At 48.0% G+C, this 17,500-nt stretch overlaps 1 long non-coding RNA gene across 1 annotated transcript in view; it reads right to left on the reverse strand.

Annotated features, from left to right (window-relative positions):
• The window catches only part of LOC124035455, a 21,272-nt gene extending 12,111 nt beyond the window's left edge, over nucleotides 1-9,161 (reverse strand). Inside the window, exon 1 of the long non-coding RNA XR_006838738.1 lies at nucleotides 8,969-9,161. This is a non-coding gene — a long non-coding RNA (uncharacterized LOC124035455). The remainder of the gene's footprint in view (nucleotides 1-8,968) is intronic.
• Between the last annotated feature and the right edge of the window lie 8,339 nt (nucleotides 9,162-17,500).

The raw sequence follows: 17,500 nt of genomic DNA on the forward strand, positions 1-17,500 counted from the left end.
AAGAGGAGGGAGACTGTAGTCACCAAGAGGAGGGAGACTGTAGTCACCAAGAGGAGGAGGACTGTAGTCACCAAGAGGAGGAGGACTGTAGTCACCAAGAGGCGGAGGACTGTAGTCACCAAGAGGAGGAGGACTGTAGTCACCAAGAGGCGGAGGACTGTAGTCACCGAGCCAGTCTAACCAAGAGGAGGAGGACTGTACTCACCAAGAGGAGGAGGACTGTAGTCACCAAGAGGAGGAGGACTGTAGTCACCGAATCAGTCTAACCAAGAGGCGGAGGACTGTAGTCACCGAGCCAGTCTAACCAAGAGGAGGAGGAGGACTGTAGTCACCAAGAGGAGGAGGACTGTGGTCACCAAGAGGAGGTGGACTGTAGTCACCGAGCCAGTCTAACCAAGAGGAGGGAGACTGTAGTCACCAAGAGGAGGAGGAGGACTGTAGTCACCAAGAGGAGGAGGACTGTGGTCACCAAGAGGAGGTGGACTGTAGTCACCGAGCCAGTCTAACCAAGAGGAGGGAGACTGTAGTCACCAAGAGGAGGGAGACTGTAGTCACCAAGAGGAGGGAGACTGTAGTCACCAAGAGGAGGAGGACTGTAGTCACCAAGAGGAGGGAGACTGTAGTCACCAAGAGGAGGGAGACTGTAGTCACCAAGAGGAGGGAGACTGTAGTCACCAAGAGGAGGAGGACTGTAGTCACCAAGAGGAGGAGGACTGTAGTCACCAAGAGGCGGAGGACTGTAGTCACCAAGAGGAGGAGGACTGTAGTCACCAAGAGGAGGAGGACTGTAGTCACCAAGAGGCGGAGGACTGTAGTCACCGAGCCAGTCTAACCAAGAGGAGGAGGACTGTAGTCACCAAGAGGACGAGGACTGTAGTCACCAAGAGGAGGAGGACTGTAGTCACCGAATCAGTCTAACCAAGAGGCGGAGGACTGTAGTCACCGAGCCAGTCTAACCAAGAGGAGGAGGAGGACTGTAGTCACCAAGAGGAGGAGGACTGTGGTCACCAAGAGGAGGAGGACTGTAGTCACCGAGCCAGTCTAACCAAGAGGAGGAGGACTGTAGTCACCAAGAGGAGGAGGACTGTAGTCACCAAGAGGAGGGAGACTGTAGTCACCAAGAGGAGGGGGACTGTAGTCACCAAGAGGAGGAGGACTGTAGTCACCAAGAGGAGGGAGACTGTAGTCACCAAGAGGCGGGAGACTGTAGTCACCAAGAGGAGGGAGACTGTAGTCACCAAGAGGAGGAGGACTGTAGTCACCAAGAGGAGGAGGACTGTAGTCACCAAGAGGAGGGAGACTGTAGTCACCAAGAGGAGGAGGACTGTAGTCACCAAGAGGAGGGAGACTGTAGTCACCAAGAGGAGGGAGACTAGTCACCAAGAGGGAGACTGTAGTCACCAAGAGGAGGGAGACTGTAGTCACCAAGAGGAGGAAGACTGTAGTCACCAAGAGGAGGAGGACTGTAGTCACCAAGAGGAGGAAGACTGTAGTCACCAAGAGGAGGGAGACTGTAGTCACCAAGAGGAGGGAGACTGTAGTCACCAAGAGGAGGGAGACTGTAGTCACCAAGAGGAGGGAGACTAGTCACCAAGAGGAGGAGGACTGTAGTCACCAAGAGGAGGAGGACTGTAGTCACCAAGAGGAGGGAGACTGTAGTCACCAAGAGGAGGGAGACTGTAGTCACCAAGAGGAGGAGGACTGTAGTCACCAAGAGGAGGGAGACTGTAGTCACCAAGAGGAGGGAGACTGTAGTCACCAAGAGGAGGGAGACTGTAGTCACCAAGAGGAGGAGGACTGTAGTCACCAAGAGGAGGGAGACTGTAGTCACCAAGAGGAGGTCTGTAGTCACCCAGAGGAGGGAGACTGTAGTCACCAAGAGGAGGGAGACTGTAGTCACCAAGAGGAGGAAGACTGTAGTCACCAAGAGGAGGAGGACTGTAGTCACCAAGAGGAGGGAGACTGTAGTCACCAAGAGGAGGGAGACTGTAGTCACCAAGAGGAGGGAGACTGTAGTCACCAAGAGGAGGAGGACTGTAGTCACCAAGAGGAGGAGGACTGTAGTCACCAAGAGGAGGGAGACTGTAGTCACCGAACCAGTCTAACCTCTTGTAGTCACCAAGAGGAGGAAGACTGTAGTCACCAAGACTGTGCAGTTATTGTTAGTGCTTCATGTTTTTGGTTATATAACCAGACCTCCCAAAATGAAATATCCTTCATCACTCCAGCTGATCCCAGTCCTCCTCTCTGCCCTCAGTTAAGTAGAAGGGTTCACATGTTACCCATCATCCTCCTCTCTGCCCTCAGTTAAGTAGAAGGGTTCACATGTTACCCATCATCCTCCTCTCTGCCTTCCGTTAAGTAGAAGTGTTCATGTTACCCATCATCCTCCTCTCTGCCCTCCGTTAAGTAGAAGGGTTCATGTTACCCATCATCCTCCTCTCTGCCCTCCGTTATAAGTAGAAGGGTTCATGTTACCCATCATCCTCCTCTCTGCCCTCCGTTAAGTAGAAGGGTTCATGTTACCCATCATCCTCCTCTCTGCCCTCCGTTATAAGTAGAAGGGTTCATGTTACCCATCATCCTCCTCTCTGCCCTCCATTAAGTAGAAGGGTTCATGTTACCCATCATCCTCCTCTCTGCCCTCCATTAAGTAGAAGGGTTCATGTTACCCATCATCCTCCTCTCTGCCCTCCGTTAAGTAGAAGGGTTCATGTTACCCATCATCCTCCTCTCTGCCCTCCGTTAAGTAGAAGGGTTCATGTTACCCATCATCCTCCTCTCTGCCCTCCATTATAAGTAGAAGGGTTCATGTTACCCATCATCCTCCTCTCTGCCCTCCGTTAAGTAGAAGGGTTCATGTTACCCATCATCCTCCTCTCTGCCCTCCGTTAAGTAGAAGGGTTCATGTTACCCATCATCCTCCTCTCTGCCCTCCGTTAAGTAGAAGGGTTCACATGTTACCCATCATCCTCCTCTCTGCCCTCCGTTAAGTAGAAGGGTTCATGTTACCCATCATCCTCCTCTCTGCCCTCCGTTAAGTAGAAGGGTTCATGTTACCCATCATCCTCCTCTCTGCCCTCCGTTAAGTAGAAGGGTTCACATGTTACCCATCATCCTCCTCTCTGCCCTCCGTTAAGTAGAAGGGTTCACATGTTACCCATCATCCTCCTCTCTGCCCTCCATTAAGTAGAAGGGTTCATGTTACCCATCATCCTCCTCTCTGCCCTCCGTTAAGTAGAAGGGTTCATGTTACCCATCATCCTCCTCTCTGCCCTCCGTTAAGTAGAAGGGTTCATGTTACCCATCATCCTCCTCTCTGCCCTCCGTTAAGTAGAAGGGTTCATGTTACCCATCATCCTCCTCTCTGCCCTCCGTTAAGTAGAAGGGTTCATGTTACCCATCATCCTCCTCTCTGCCCTCCGTTAAGTAGAAGGGTTCATGTTACCCATCATCCTCCTCTCTGCCCTCCATTATAAGTAGAAGGGTTCATGTTACCCATCATCCTCCTCTCTGCCCTCCATTATAAGTAGAAGGGTTCATGTTACCCATCATCCTCCTCTCTGCCCTCCATTATAAGTAGAAGGGTTCATGTTACCCATCATCCTCCTCTCTGCCTTCCGTTAAGTAGAAGTGTTCATGTTACCCATCATCCTCCTCTCTGCCCTCCGTTAAGTAGAAGGGTTCATGTTACCCATCATCCTCCTCTCTGCCCTCCGTTAAGTAGAAGGGTTCACATGTTACCCATCATCCTCCTCTCTGCCCTCCGTTAAGTAGAAGGGTTCACATGTTACCCATAATCCTCCTCTCTGCCCTCCATTAAGTAGAAGGGTTCACATGTTACCCATCATCCTCCTCTCTGCCCTCCGTTATAAGTAGAAGGGTTCATGTTACCCATCATCCTCCTCTCTGCCTTCCGTTAAGTAGAAGTGTTCATGTTACCCATCATCCTCCTCTCTGCCCTCCATTATAAGTAGAAGGGTTCATGTTACCCATCATCCTCCTCTCTGCCTTCCATTATAAGTAGAAGGGTTCATGTTACCCATCATCCTCCTCTCTGCCTTCCGTTAAGTAGAAGTGTTCATGTTACCCATCATCCTCCTCTCTGCCCTCCGTTAAGTAGAAGGGTTCATGTTACCCATCATCCTCCTCTCTGCCCTCCGTTAAGTAGAAGGGTTCACATGTTACCCATCATCCTCCTCTCTGCCCTCCGTTAAGTAGAAGGGTTCACATGTTACCCATAATCCTCCTCTCTGCCCTCCATTAAGTAGAAGGGTTCACATGTTACCCATCATCCTCCTCTCTGCCCTCCGTTAAGTAGAAGGGTTCACATGTTACCCATCATCCTCCTCTCTGCCCTCCGTTAAGTAGAAGGGTTCACATGTTACCCATCATCCTCCTCTCTGACCTCCGTTAAGTAGAAGGGTTCACATGTTACCCATCATCCTCCTCTCTGCCCTCTGTTAAGTAGAAGGGTTCACATGTTACCCATCATCCTCCTCTCTGACCTCCGTTAAGTAGAAGGGTTCACATGTTACCCATAATCCTCCACTTCAGCCACAACTCCCCTTGTTGCAACACTTCAAGGTGATGACACACATACACACACAGTATCTGATCTGGAAAATATTTATATTCTCCTCCTTGACCCTGGGAGGATCTAACACAACACCAATACAGAACTCCTGGTGTGTTGTCAGAATGGAACACCAATACAGAACTCCTGGTGTGTTGTCAGAATGGAACACAACACCAATACAGAACTCCTGGTGTGTTGTCAGAATGGAACACAACACCAATACAGAACTCCTGGTGTGTTGTCAGAATGGAACACCAATACAGAACTCCTGGTGTGTTGTCAGAATGGAACACAACACCAATACAGAACTCCTGGTGTGTTGTCAGAATGGAACACAACACCAATACAGAACTCCTGGTGTGTTGTCAGAATGGAACACCAATACAGAACTCCTGGTGTGTTGTCAGAATGGAACACAACACCAATACAGAACTCCTGGTGTGTTGTCAGAATGGAACACAACACCACACCAATACAGAACTCCTGGTGTGTTGTCAGAATGGAACACAACACCACACCAATACAGAACTCCTGGTGTGTTGTCAGAATGGAACACCACACCAATACAGAACTCCTGGTGTGTTGTCAGAATGGAACACCACACCAATACAGAACTCCTGGTGTGTTGTCAGAATGGAACACCAATACAGAACTCCTGGTGTGTTGTCAGAATGGAACACAACACCAATACAGAACTCCTGGTGTGTTGTCAAAATGGAACACCACACCAATACAGAACTCCTGGTGTGTTGTCAGAATGGAACACTACACCAATACAGAACTCTTGGTGTGTTGTCAGAATGGAACACCACACCAATACAGAACTCCTGGTGTGTTGTCAGAATGGAACACTACACCAATACAGAACTCCTGGTGTGTTGTCAGAATGGAACACTACACCAATACAGAACTCCTGGTGTGTTGTCAGAATGGAACACTACACCAATACAGAACTCCTGGTGTGTTGTCATTTGCAAACATTTCTAAAAACCTGTTTTTGATTTGTCATTATGGAATATTGTGTATAAACAGATGACGGGGGAAAAGTATTTAATCAATTTTAGAATAAGGTTGTACCTTAACACAATGTGGAAGAGGTCAAAGGGTCTGACTACTTTCCCAATGCACTCTCGTGCACTACTGTTGACCAGGGCACTGAACAGGGTGGCATTTGAGGCACAGCCTATTCTCTCTGGGGAGGAAGGTGTCATATTATATGGCCTGGGAAGACTGGAGGCCTGAATAGACTAGGTGTGTTCATTTAAAGAGAGAAAGAAAACCAACCTCCACATTCCTCTCTTTACCTTCCCCCCCTCCCTCCACTCTTCTCACCCCCCCCCAGACAGAGGAGAGGAAGTCATCTGATATATCATCTATAGTAGTAGTAGTAGTAGTAGTAGTATACTAGTAATAACAGAGGTTGACAGAGGAGAGGAAGCCATCTGATATATCATCTATAGTAGTAGTATACTAGTAGTACTAGTATAGTAGTAGTAGTAGTAGTAGTAGTAGTGTAGTAGTAGTAGTATAGTAGTACTAGTGTAGTAGTAGTATAGTAGTAGTAGTAGTAGTAGTAGTATACTAGTAATAACAGAGGTTGACAGAGGAGAGGAAGACATCTGATATATCATCTATAGTAGTAGTATACTAGTAGTACTAGTATAGTAGTAGTAGTAGTAGTAGTAGTATACTAGTAATAACAGAGGTTGACAGAGGAGAGGAAGCCATCTGATATTTCATCATCTAGTAGTAGTAGTAGTAGTAGTAGTAGTATACTAGTAATAACAGAGGTAGTAGTAGTAGTAGTAGTATAAGGTAACTATAGTATAATGTAGTAGTAGTAGTAGTTAAAGGTAACTACAGTATAATGTAGTAGTAGTAGTAGCATAAGGTAACTATAGTATAATGTAGTAGTAGCAGTAGTAGTTTAAGGTAACTACAGTATAACGTAGTAGCAGCAGTAGTAGTATAAGGTAACTATAGTATAACGTAGTAGTAGTAGTATAAGGTAACTATAGTATAATGTAGTAGTAGTAGAAGGTAACTATAGTATAATGTAGTAGCAGCAGTAGCAGTATAAGGTAACTATAGTATAATGTAGTAGTAGTAGTATAAGGTAACTATAGTATAACGTAGTAGTAGTAGTAGCAGTATAAGGTAACTATAGCATAATGTAGTAGTAGTAGTATAAGGTAACTATAGTATAACGTAGTAGTAGTAGTATAAGGTAACTATAGTATAATGTAGTAGTAGTAGTATAAGGTAACTATAGCATAATGTAGTAGTAGTAGTATAAGGTAACTATAGCATAATGTAGTAGTAGTAGTATAAGGTAACTATAGTATAACGTAGTAGTAGTAGTATAAGGTAACTATAGTATAATGTAGTAGTAGTAGTATAAGGTAACTATAGTATAACGTAGCAGTAGTAGTATAAGGTAACTACAGTATAACGTAGTAGCAGTAGTATAAGGTAACTATAGTATAACGTAGTAGTAGCAGTAGCAGTATAAGGTAACTATAGTATAATGTAGTAGTAGTATCAGTATAAGGTAACTATAGTATAATGTTGTAGTATCAGTAGTAGTATAAGGTAACTACAGTATAACGTAGTAGTAGCAGTAGTAGTATAAGGTAACTATAGTATAATGTAGCAGTAGTAGTATAAGGTAACTACAGTATAACGTAGTACTAGTAGTATAAGGTAACTATAGTATAATGTAGTAGCTTCTCACACAGGCATGTTGCTGGATTGTCAATAGCAGTATAAGGTAACTATAGTATAACGTAGTAGTATCAGTATAAGGTAACTATAGTATAACGTAGTAGTAGCAGTATAAGGTAACTATAGTATAATGTAGTAGTAGTATCAGTATAAGGTAACTATAGTATAATGTTGTAGTATCAGTAGTAGTATAAGGTAACTATAGTATAATGTAGTAGTAGTATCAGTATAAGGTAACTATAGTATAACGTAGTAGTATCAGTAGTAGTATAAGGTTACTATAGTATAATGTAGTAGTAGCAGTAGTAGTATAAGTTAACTATAGTATAACGTAGTAGTAGTATCAGTAGTAGTATATGGTTACTATAGTATAACGTAGTAGTAGTATCAGTATAAGGTAACTATAGTATAACGTAGTAGTAGTATCAGTATAAGGTAACTATAGTATAATGTAGTAGTAGCAGTAGTAGTATAAGGTAACTATAGTATAACGTAGTAGTATCAGTAGTAGTATATGGTTACTATAGTATAACGTAGTAGTAGCAGTAGTAGTATAAGGTAACTATAGTATAACGTAGTAGTAGTATCAGTATAAGGTAACTATAGTATAACGTAGTATAAGTATCAGTATAAGGTAACTATAGTATAATGTAGTAGTAGCAGTAGTAGTATAAGGTAACTATAGTATAATGTAGTAGTAGCAGTAGTAGTATAAGGTAACTATAGTATAATGTAGTAGTAGCAGTAGTAGTATAAGGTTACTATAGTATAACGTAGTAGTAGTAGTATAAGGTAACTATAGTATAACGTAGTAGTAGTATCAGTATAAGGTAACTATAGTATAACGTAGTAGTAGTATCAGTATAAGGTAACTATAGTATAATGTAGTAGTAGCAGTAGTAGTATAAGGTAACTATAGTATAACGTAGTAGTAGTATCAGTATAAGGTAACTATAGTATAACGTAGTAGTAGCAGTAGTAGTATAAGGTAACTATAGTATAACGTAGTAGTAGCAGTAGTAGTATAAGGTAACTATAGTATAATGTAGTAGTAGCAGTAGTAGTATAAGGTTACTATAGTATAACGTAGTAGTAGTAGTATAAGGTAACTATAGTATAATGTAGTAGTAGCAGTAGTAGTATAAGGTAACTATAGTATAACGTAGTAGTATCAGTAGTAGTATATGGTTACTATAGTATAACGTAGTAGTAGCAGTAGTAGTATAAGGTAACTATAGTATAACGTAGTAGTAGTAGTATAAGGTAACTATAGTATAATGTAGTAGTAGTAGTATAAGGTAACTATAGTATAACGTAGTAGTAGTATCAGTATAAGGTAACTATAGTATAATGTAGTAGTAGTAGTATAAGGTAACTATAGTATAACGTAGTAGTAGCAGTAGTAGTATAAGGTAACTATAGTATAATGTAGTAGTAGCAGTAGTAGTATAAGGTAACTATAGTATAATGTAGTAGTAGCAGTAGTAGTATAAGGTAACTATAGTATAACGTAGTAGTAGTAGTAGTATAAGGTAACTATAGTATAACGTAGTAGCTACTCACACAGGCATGTTGCTGGATGGTCAGTAGTAGTATAAGGTAACTACAGTATAACGTAGTACTAGTAGTATAAGGTAACTACAGTATAACGTATTAGCTACTCACACAGGCATGTTGCTGGATGGTCTGCAGGATGTGTTTGGCAGGGACCAGGAAGTCAATAAGGTATCTTAATCCGTCTCCTCTGTAGCTGGTCTCCACCACATCAAATACCTGACACAGCACCGTGGAGGCTGTGGCATCAAACGGAGGGTAGAGGGATGAGAGGGTGTTCTGGATACAACTGTCCAGAGATTCAGAGTCCTGAGGAGAGAGGAGAAGAGAGGAGGAGAGGAGAGAGGAGAAGATAGGGGAGGGCAGGAGAGAGGAGAGAGAGAGGAGAGAGGGGAGGAGGACAGAGGAGAGAGGGGGGGAGGAGAGAGAGAGGAGAGGATGAGAGAGGATAGGATGAGAGAGAGGAGAGAGAGGGGAGGAGGAGAGAGGAGAGGAGAGGGAGGAGGAGAGAGAGGAGAGGAGAGAGGGGAGGAGGAGAGAGGAGAGGAGAGAGGGGAGGAGGAGAGAGGAGAGAGGAGAGGAGGAGGAGGAGAGAGAGGAGGAGAGGAGAGGAGAGAGAGAGGAGAGAGAGAGGAGGAGGAGAGAGGGGAGGAGGGAGAGAGGAGACGAGGAGAGAGTAAAGGAGGAGAGAGGGGAGGAAAAGAGAGGAGAGAGGAGGATGAGAGAGGAGAAGAGAGGAGAGAGAGGATGAGGGAGGAGAAGATAGGAGAGAGGAGAGGATGAGAGGAGAGAGGACAGGATGAGAGAGGAGAGGATGAGAGGAGAGAGGAGAGAGGATTAGAGAGGATAGGATGAGAGAGGAGAAGGATAAGAGAGAGGAGAGGATGAAAGGAGAAGAGAGGAGAGGATGAGAGAGGAGAAGGATAGGAGAGAGGAGAGGATGAAAGGAGAAGAGAGGAGAGGATGAGAGAGGAGAAGAGAAGAGAGGAGAGGGTTAGATACACACAAAGGTTGGTTCCAACACAAGACCATAACCTTCAATAGTGTTTTCATCATCAGGTAGAAAGATCCACATTTCCCTCTAAGACAACAGAAAGCAGAACACTAGTTCTGAGGGACCGTCTGTCAGTGAAACAGATGTTTAAAGGGACTCAGGTGGCAGAACAGGGTGCCAATGGATCCTGGTCTAAAGTAGTGTACTATATATAGGGAAGAGGGTGCCATTGGGCTCTGGTCTAAAGTAGTGCACAGTATAGGGAACAGGGTGCCATAGGGCTCTGGTCTAAAGTAGTGCACAGTATAGGGAAGAGGGTGCCATTGGGCTCTGGTCTAAAGTAGTGTACTATATATAGGGAAGAGGGTGCCAATGGATCCTGGTCTAAAGTAGTGTACTATATATAGGGAAGAGGGTGCCATAGGGCTCTGGTCTAAAGTAGTGCACTATATATAGGGAAGAGGGTGCCAATGGATCCTGGTCTAAAGTAGTGTACTATATATAGGGAAGAGGGTGCCATAGGGCTCTGGTCTAAAGTAGTGCACAGTATAGGGAAGAGGGTGCCAATGGATCCTGGTCTAAAGTAGTGTACTATATATAGGGAAGAGGGTGCCATTGGGCTCTGGTCTAAAGTAGTGTACTATATATAGGGAAGAGGGTGCCATTGGGCTCTGGTCTAAAGTAGTGCACAGTATAGGGAAGAGGGTGCCATTGGGCTCTGGTCTAAAGTAGTGTACTATATATAGGGAAGAGGGTGCCATAGGGCTCTGGTCTAAAGTAGTGTACTATATATAGGGAAGAGGGTGCCATAGGGCTCTGGTCTAAAGTAGTGTACTATATATAGAGAAGAGGGTGCCATAGGGCTCTGGTCTAAAGTAGTGCACTATATATAGGGAATAGGGTGCCATAGGGCTCTGGTCTAAAGTAGTGCACTATATATAGTGAATAGGGTGCCATTGGGTTCTGGTCTAAAGTAGTGTACTATATATAGGGAAGAGGGTACCATTTGAAGCACAGCCCTTGGCCCACTCTGCACTGTTGTGAGCCTATCAGATTACTCCTCTACTTGTCCTGTCTCCCCAGGTTAACCTTAGTTCAATGAATAACCAATCAGATCCTTCTCCCTGAGGGAATGTGTTTCACAACAGGTTTACTGCTTAGACCAGCCCTGATTTAAACCAGCCAAGGGGGGTCTCTCTCTAATGGGGGGTATCTCTCTCTCTAATGGGGGTCTCTCTCTCTCTAATGGGGGGTCTCTCTCTAATCTCTCTAATGGGGGGGTCTCTCTAATGGGGGTCTCTCTCTAATGGGGGTCTCTCTCTCTAATGGGGGTCTCTTTCTAATGGGGGGTCTCTCTCTCTAATGGGGGGTCTCTCTCTCTAATGGGGGGGTCTCTTTCTAATGGGGGTCTCTCTCTCTAATGGGGGTCTCTCTCTCTAATGGGGGGTCTCTCTCTAATGGGGGGTCTCTCTCTAATGGGGGTCTCTCTCTCTAATGGGGGGGCCTCTCTCTAATGGGGGGGTCTCTCTCTAATGGGGGTCTCTCTCTAATGGGGGCCTCTCTCTCTAATGGGGGGGTCTCTCTAATGGGGGTCTCTCTAATGGGGGGGGGTCTCTCTAATGGGGGTCTCTAATCTCTAATGGGGGTCTCTCTCTCTAATGGGGGGTCTCTCTCTCTAATGGGGGGTCTCTAATGGGGGTGTCTCTCTCTAATGGGGGGTCTCTAATGGGGGGTCTCTCTCTAATGGGGGGTCTCTCTCTAATGGGGGTCTCTCTCTCTAATGGGGGTCTCTAATGGGGGGTCTCTCTCTCTAATGGGGGGTCTCTCTCTCTAATGGGGGTCTCTCTCTCTAATGGGGGTCTCTCTCTCTAATGGGGGGTCTCTCTCTAATGGGGGGCTCTCTCTCTAATGGGGGGTCTCTCTCTCTAATGGGGGTCTCTCTCTCTAATGGGGGTCTCTCTCTCTAATGGGGGGGTCTCTCTCTCTAATGGGGGTCTCTCTCTCTAATGGGGGTCTCTCTCTAATGGGGGTCTCTCTCTAATGGGGGGGTCTCTCTCTCTAATGGTCTCTCTAATGGGGGGTCTCTCTCTAATGGGGGTCTCTCTCTCTAATGGGGGTCTCTCTCTAATGGGGGGTCTCTCTCTCTAATGGGGGTCTCTAATGGGGGTCTCTCTCTAATGGGGGTCTCTCTCTAATGGGGGGGGTCTCTCTCTCTAATGGGGGTCTCTCTCTAATGGGGGTCTCTCTCTCTAATGGGGGGGTCTCTCTCTCTAATGGGGGTCTCCTCTCTAATGGGGGTCTCTCTCTCTAATGGGGGCCCTCTCTCTCTCTAATGGGGGGTCTCTCTCTAATGGGGGTGTCTCTCTCTAATGGGGGGTCTCTCTCTCTAATGGGGGGTGTCTCTCTAATGGGGGGTCTCTCTCTAATGGGGGTCTCTCTCTCTAATGGGGGGGTCTCTCTCTCTAATGGGGGGTCTCTCTCTAATGGGGGGTCTCTCTAATGGGGGTCTCTCTCTAATGGGGGGTCTCTCTAATGGGGGGGTCTCTCTCTCTAATGGGGGGTCTCTCTCTCTAATGGGGGTCTCTCTCTAATGGGGGGGTCTAATGGGGGGTCTCTCTCTAATGGGGGGGTCTCTCTCTCTAATGGGGGGGTCTCTCTAATGGGGGTCTAATGGGGGTCCTCTCTAATGGGGGGGTCTCTCTCTCTAATGGGGGTCTCTCTCTAATGGGGGGTCTCTCTCTCTAATGGGGGGTCTCTCTCTAATGGGGGTCTCTCTCTAATGGGGGGGTCTCTCTCTAATGGGGGGGTCTCTCTCTCTAATGGGGGTCTCTCTAATGGGGGGGTCTCTCTCTCTAATGGGGGTCTCTCTCTCTAATGGGGGTCTCTCTCTAATGGGGGTCTCTCTCTAATGGGGGGTCTCTCTCTAATGGGGGGTCTCTCTCTAATGGGGGTCTCTCTCTAATGGGGGTCTCTCTCTCTAATGGGGGGTCTCTCTCTAATGGGGGTCTCTCTCTCTAATGGGGGTCTCTCTCTCTAATGGGGGTCCCTCTCTCTCTCTAATGGGGGTCTCTCTCTAATGGGGGGTCTCTCTCTAATGGGGGTCTCTCTCTCTAATGGGGGTCTCTCTCTAATGGGGGTCTCTCTCTAATGGGGGTCTCTCTCTAATGGGGGTCTCTCTCTCTAATGGGGGGTCTCTAATGGGGGGCTCTCTCTAATGGGGGGCCTCTCTAATGGGGGTCTCTCTCTAATGGGGGGTCTCTCTCTAATGGGGGGTCTCTAATGGGGGGTCTCTCTCTAATGGGGGGTCTCTCTCTAATGGGGGTCTCTCTCTCTAATGGGGGGTCTCTCTCTAATGGGGGTCTCTCTCTCTAATGGGGGGGTCTCTCTCTAATGGGGGCCCTCTCTAATGGGGGGTCCTCTCTAATGGGGGTCTTCTCTAATGGGGGGTCTCTCTCTCTAATGGGGGTCTTCTCTAATGGGGGTCTCTCTCTCTAATGGGGGGGGGGTCTCTCTCTAATGGGGGGTCTCTCTCTCTAATGGGGGTCTCTCTCTCTAATGGGGGTCTCTCTAATGGGGGTCTCTCTCTAATGGGGGTCTCTCTCTAATGGGGGTCTCTCTAATGGGGGTCTCTCTCTCTAATGGGGGTCTCTCTCTAATGGGGGTCTCTCTCTAATGGGGGGTCTCTCTCTCTAATGGGGGTCTCTCTCTCTAATGGGGGGTCTCTCTCTCTAATGGGGGGTCTCTCTCTAATGGGGGTCTCTCTCTAATGGGGGTCTCTCTCTCTCTAATGGGGGGGTCTCTCTCTCTAATGGGGGTCTCTCTCTAATGGGGGCTCTCTCTAATGGGGGTCTCTCTCTCTAATGGGGGTCTCTCTAATCTCTAATGGGGGGTCTCTCTCTAATGGGGGTCTCTCTCTCTAATGGGGGTCTCTCTCTCTAATGGGGGGGTCTCTCTCTAATGGGGGTCTCTCTCTAATGGGGGTCTCTCTCTCTAATGGGGGTCTCTCTCTAATGGGGGGTCTCTCTCTAATGGGGGGTCTCTCTCTAATGGGGGGTCTCTCTCTCTAATGGGGGTCTCTCTCTCTAATGGGGGTCTCTCTCTAATGGGGGGTCTCTCTCTAATGGGGGTCCTCTAATGGGGGGTCTCTAATGGGGGTCTCTCTAATGGGGGGTCTCTCTCTAATGGGGGTCTCTCTCTCTAATGGGGGGTCTCTCTAATGGGGGTCTCTCTCTCTAATGGGGGGGTCTCTCTCTCTAATGGGGGTCTCCCTCTCTAATGGGGGTCTCTCTCTAATGGGGGTCTCTAATGGGGGTCTCTCTCTAATGGGGGTCTCTCTCTCTAATGGGGGGGTCTCTCTCTCTAATGGGGGGTCTCTCTCTCTAATGGGGGTCTCTCTCTCTAATGGGGCCCTCTCTCTAATCTCTCTAATGGGGGTCTCTAATGGGGGGGTCTCTCTCTCTAATGGGGGTCTCTCTCTCTAATGGGGGTCTCTCTCTCTAATGGGGGTCTTCTCTCTAATGGGGTCTCTCTCTCTCTAATGGGGGGTCTCTCTCTCTAATGGGGTCTCTCTCTAATGGGGGGGTCTCTCTCTAATGGGGGGTCTCTCTCTAATGGGGGTCTCTAATGGGGGTCTCTCTCTAATGGGGGTCTCTCTCTCTAATGGGGGGTCTCTCTCTAATGGGGGTCTCTCTAATGGGGGTCTCTCTCTAATGGGGGTCTCTCTCTAATGGGGGGCTCTCTCTAATGGGGGGGGCCTCTCTCTAATGGGGGTCTCTCTCTAATGGGGGGTCTCTCTAATGGGGGGGTCCTCTCTAATGGGGGGTCTCTCTAATGGGGGGGTCTCTCTCTAATGGGGGGTCTCTCTCTCTAATGGGGGTCTCCCTAATGGGGGTCTCTCTCTAATGGGGGGTAATCTCTCTAATGGGGGGTCTCTCTAATGGGGGTCTCTCTCTAATGGGGGGTCTCTCTAATGGGGGTCTCTCTCTAATGGGGGGGTCTCTCTCTAATGGGGGTCTCTCTCTAATGGGGGTCTCTCTCTAATGGGGGTCTCTCCCTAATGTCTCTCTCTCTAATGGGGGTCTCTAATGGGGGTCTCTCTCTCTAATGGGGGGGTCTCTCTCTAATGGGGGGTCTCTCTCTCTAATGGGGGGTCTCTCCTCTAATGGGGGTCTCTCTCTCTAATGGGGGGTCTCTCTCTAATGGGGGTCTCTCTCTAATGGGGGTCTCTCTCTCTAATGGGGGTCTCTCTCTAATGGGGGTCTCTCTCTAATGGGGGTCTCTCTCTAATGGGGGTCTCTCTAATGGGGGGGTCTCTCTCTAATGGGGGGTCTCTCTCTCTAATGGGGGTCTCTCTCTCTAATGGGGGTCTCTCTAATGGGGGTCTCTCTCTAATGGGGGTCTCTCTCTAATGGGGGTCTCTCTCTCTAATGGGGGTCTCTCTCTAATGGGGGGTTCCCTCTCTCTCTAATGGGGGGGTCCTCTCTAATGGGGGGGTCTCTCTCTAATGGGGGTCTCTCTCTCTAATGGGGGGGTCTCTCTCTAATGGGGGGTCTCTCTCTCTCTAATGGGGGTCTCTCTAATGGGGGTCCCTCTCTCTAATGGGGGGGTCTCTAATCTCTCTAATGGGGGGTCTCTCTAATGGGGGGTCTCTAATGGGGGGTCTCTCTCTAATGGGGGTCTCTCTCTAATGGGGGTCTCTCTCTAATGGGGGGTCTCTCTCTAATGGGGGTCTCTCTCTAATGGGGGTCTCTCTCTCTAATGGGGGGTCTCTCTCTAATGGGGGTCTCTCTCTCTAATGGGGGGTCTCTCTCTAATGGGGGTCTCTCTCTCTAATGGGGGCTCTCTCTCTAATGGGGGTCTCTCTCTAATGGGGGTCTCCTCTAATGGGGGGTCTCTCTCTAATGGGGGTCTCTCTCTAATGGGGGTCTCTAATGGGGGGTCTCTCTCTAATGGGGGTCTCTCTCTCTAATGGGGGTGTCTCTCTAATGGGGGGGTCTCTCTAATGGGGGTCTCTCTCTCTAATGGGGGGTCTCTCTCTCTAATGGGGGTCTCTCTCTCTAATGGGGGGGTCCTCTCTAATGGGGGTCTCTCTCTAATGGGGGGTCTCTCTCTAATGGGGGGTCTCTCTCTAATGGGGGTCTCTCTCTCTAATGGGGGGTCTCTCTCTAATGGGGGGTCTCTCTCTCTAATGGGGGTCTCTCTCTCTAATGGGGGGTCTCTCTCTAATGGGGGGTCTCTCTCTAATGGGGGTCTCTCTCTAATGGGGGGTCTCTCTCTAATGGGGGGTCTCTCTCTAATGGGGGGGTCTCTCTCTAATGGGGGGTCTCTCTCTAATGGGGGTCTCTCTCTCTAATGGGGGTCCTCTCTAATGGGGGGGTCTCTCTAATGGGGGTCTCTCTAATGGGGGTCTCTCTAATGGGGGTCCTCTCTCTAATGGGGGGTCTCTCTCTAATGGGGTCTCTCTCTCTAATGGGGGTCTCTCTCTCTAATGGGGGTCTCTCTCTAATGGGGGTCTCTCTCTCTAATGGGGGGTCTCTCTCTCTAATGGGGGTCTCTCTCTAATGGGGGTCTCTCTCTAATGGGGGTCTCTCTCTCTAATGGGGGTCTCTCTCTCTAATGGGGGTCTCTCTCTAATGGGGGTCTCTCTAATGGGGTCTCTCTCTCTAATGGGGGGGTCTCTCTCTAATGGGGGGTCTCTCTCTAATGGGGGTCTCTCTCTAATGGGGGGTCTCTCTCTAATGGGGGGCCCCTCTCTAATGGGGGTCTCTCTAATGGGGGTCTCTCTCTCTAATGGGGGGTCTCTCCTCTCTCTAATGGGGGTCCCTCTAATGGGGGCCCTCTCTCTAATGGGGGTCTCTCTCTCTAATGGGGGCTCCTCTAATGGGGGTCTCTCTAATGGGGGTCTCTCTCTAATGGGGGTCTCTCTCTAATGGGGGTCTCTAATGGGGGGTCTCTCTCTAATGGGGGTCTCTCTCTCTAATGGGGGGGTCTCTCTCTCTAATGGGGGGTCTCTCTCTCTAATGGGGGTCTCTCTAATGGGGGTCTCTCTCTAATGGGGGTCTCTCTCTCTAATGGGGGTCTCTCTCTAATGGGGGTCTCTCTCTCTAATGGGGGTCTCTCTCTCTAATGGGGGGTCTCTCTCTAATGGGGGTCTCTCTCTAATGGGGGTCTCTCTCTAATGGGGGTCTCTCTCTCTAATGGGGGTCTCTCTCTCTAATGGGGGTCTCTCTCTCTCTCTCTCTAATGGGGTCTCTCTCTAATGGGGGTCTCTCTCTAATGGGGGTCTCTCTCTCTAATGGGGGTCTCTCTCTCTAATGGGGGCTCTCTCTAATGGGGGTCTCTCTAATGGGGGTCTCTCTCTAATGGGGGTCCTCTCTCTAATGGGGTCTCCCTCTCTAATGGGGGTCTCTCTCTCTAATGGGGGTCTCTCTCTAATGGGGGTCTCTCTAATGGGGGTCTCTCTAATGGGGGCTCCCTCTCTAATGGGGGTATCTCTCTAATGGGGTCTCTCTCTCTAATGGGGGCTCTCTCTAATGGGGGTCTCTCTCTCTAATGGGGGTCTCTCTCTAATGGGGGTCTCTCTCTCTAATGGGGGTCTCTCTCTCTAATGGGGGTCTCTCTCTCTAATGGGGGTCTCTCTCTAATGGGGG

Source organism: Oncorhynchus gorbuscha, linkage group LG05 (genome assembly GCF_021184085.1).
Source record: "Oncorhynchus gorbuscha isolate QuinsamMale2020 ecotype Even-year linkage group LG05, OgorEven_v1.0, whole genome shotgun sequence".
Classification (NCBI taxonomy): Eukaryota; Metazoa; Chordata; class Actinopteri; order Salmoniformes; family Salmonidae; genus Oncorhynchus; species Oncorhynchus gorbuscha.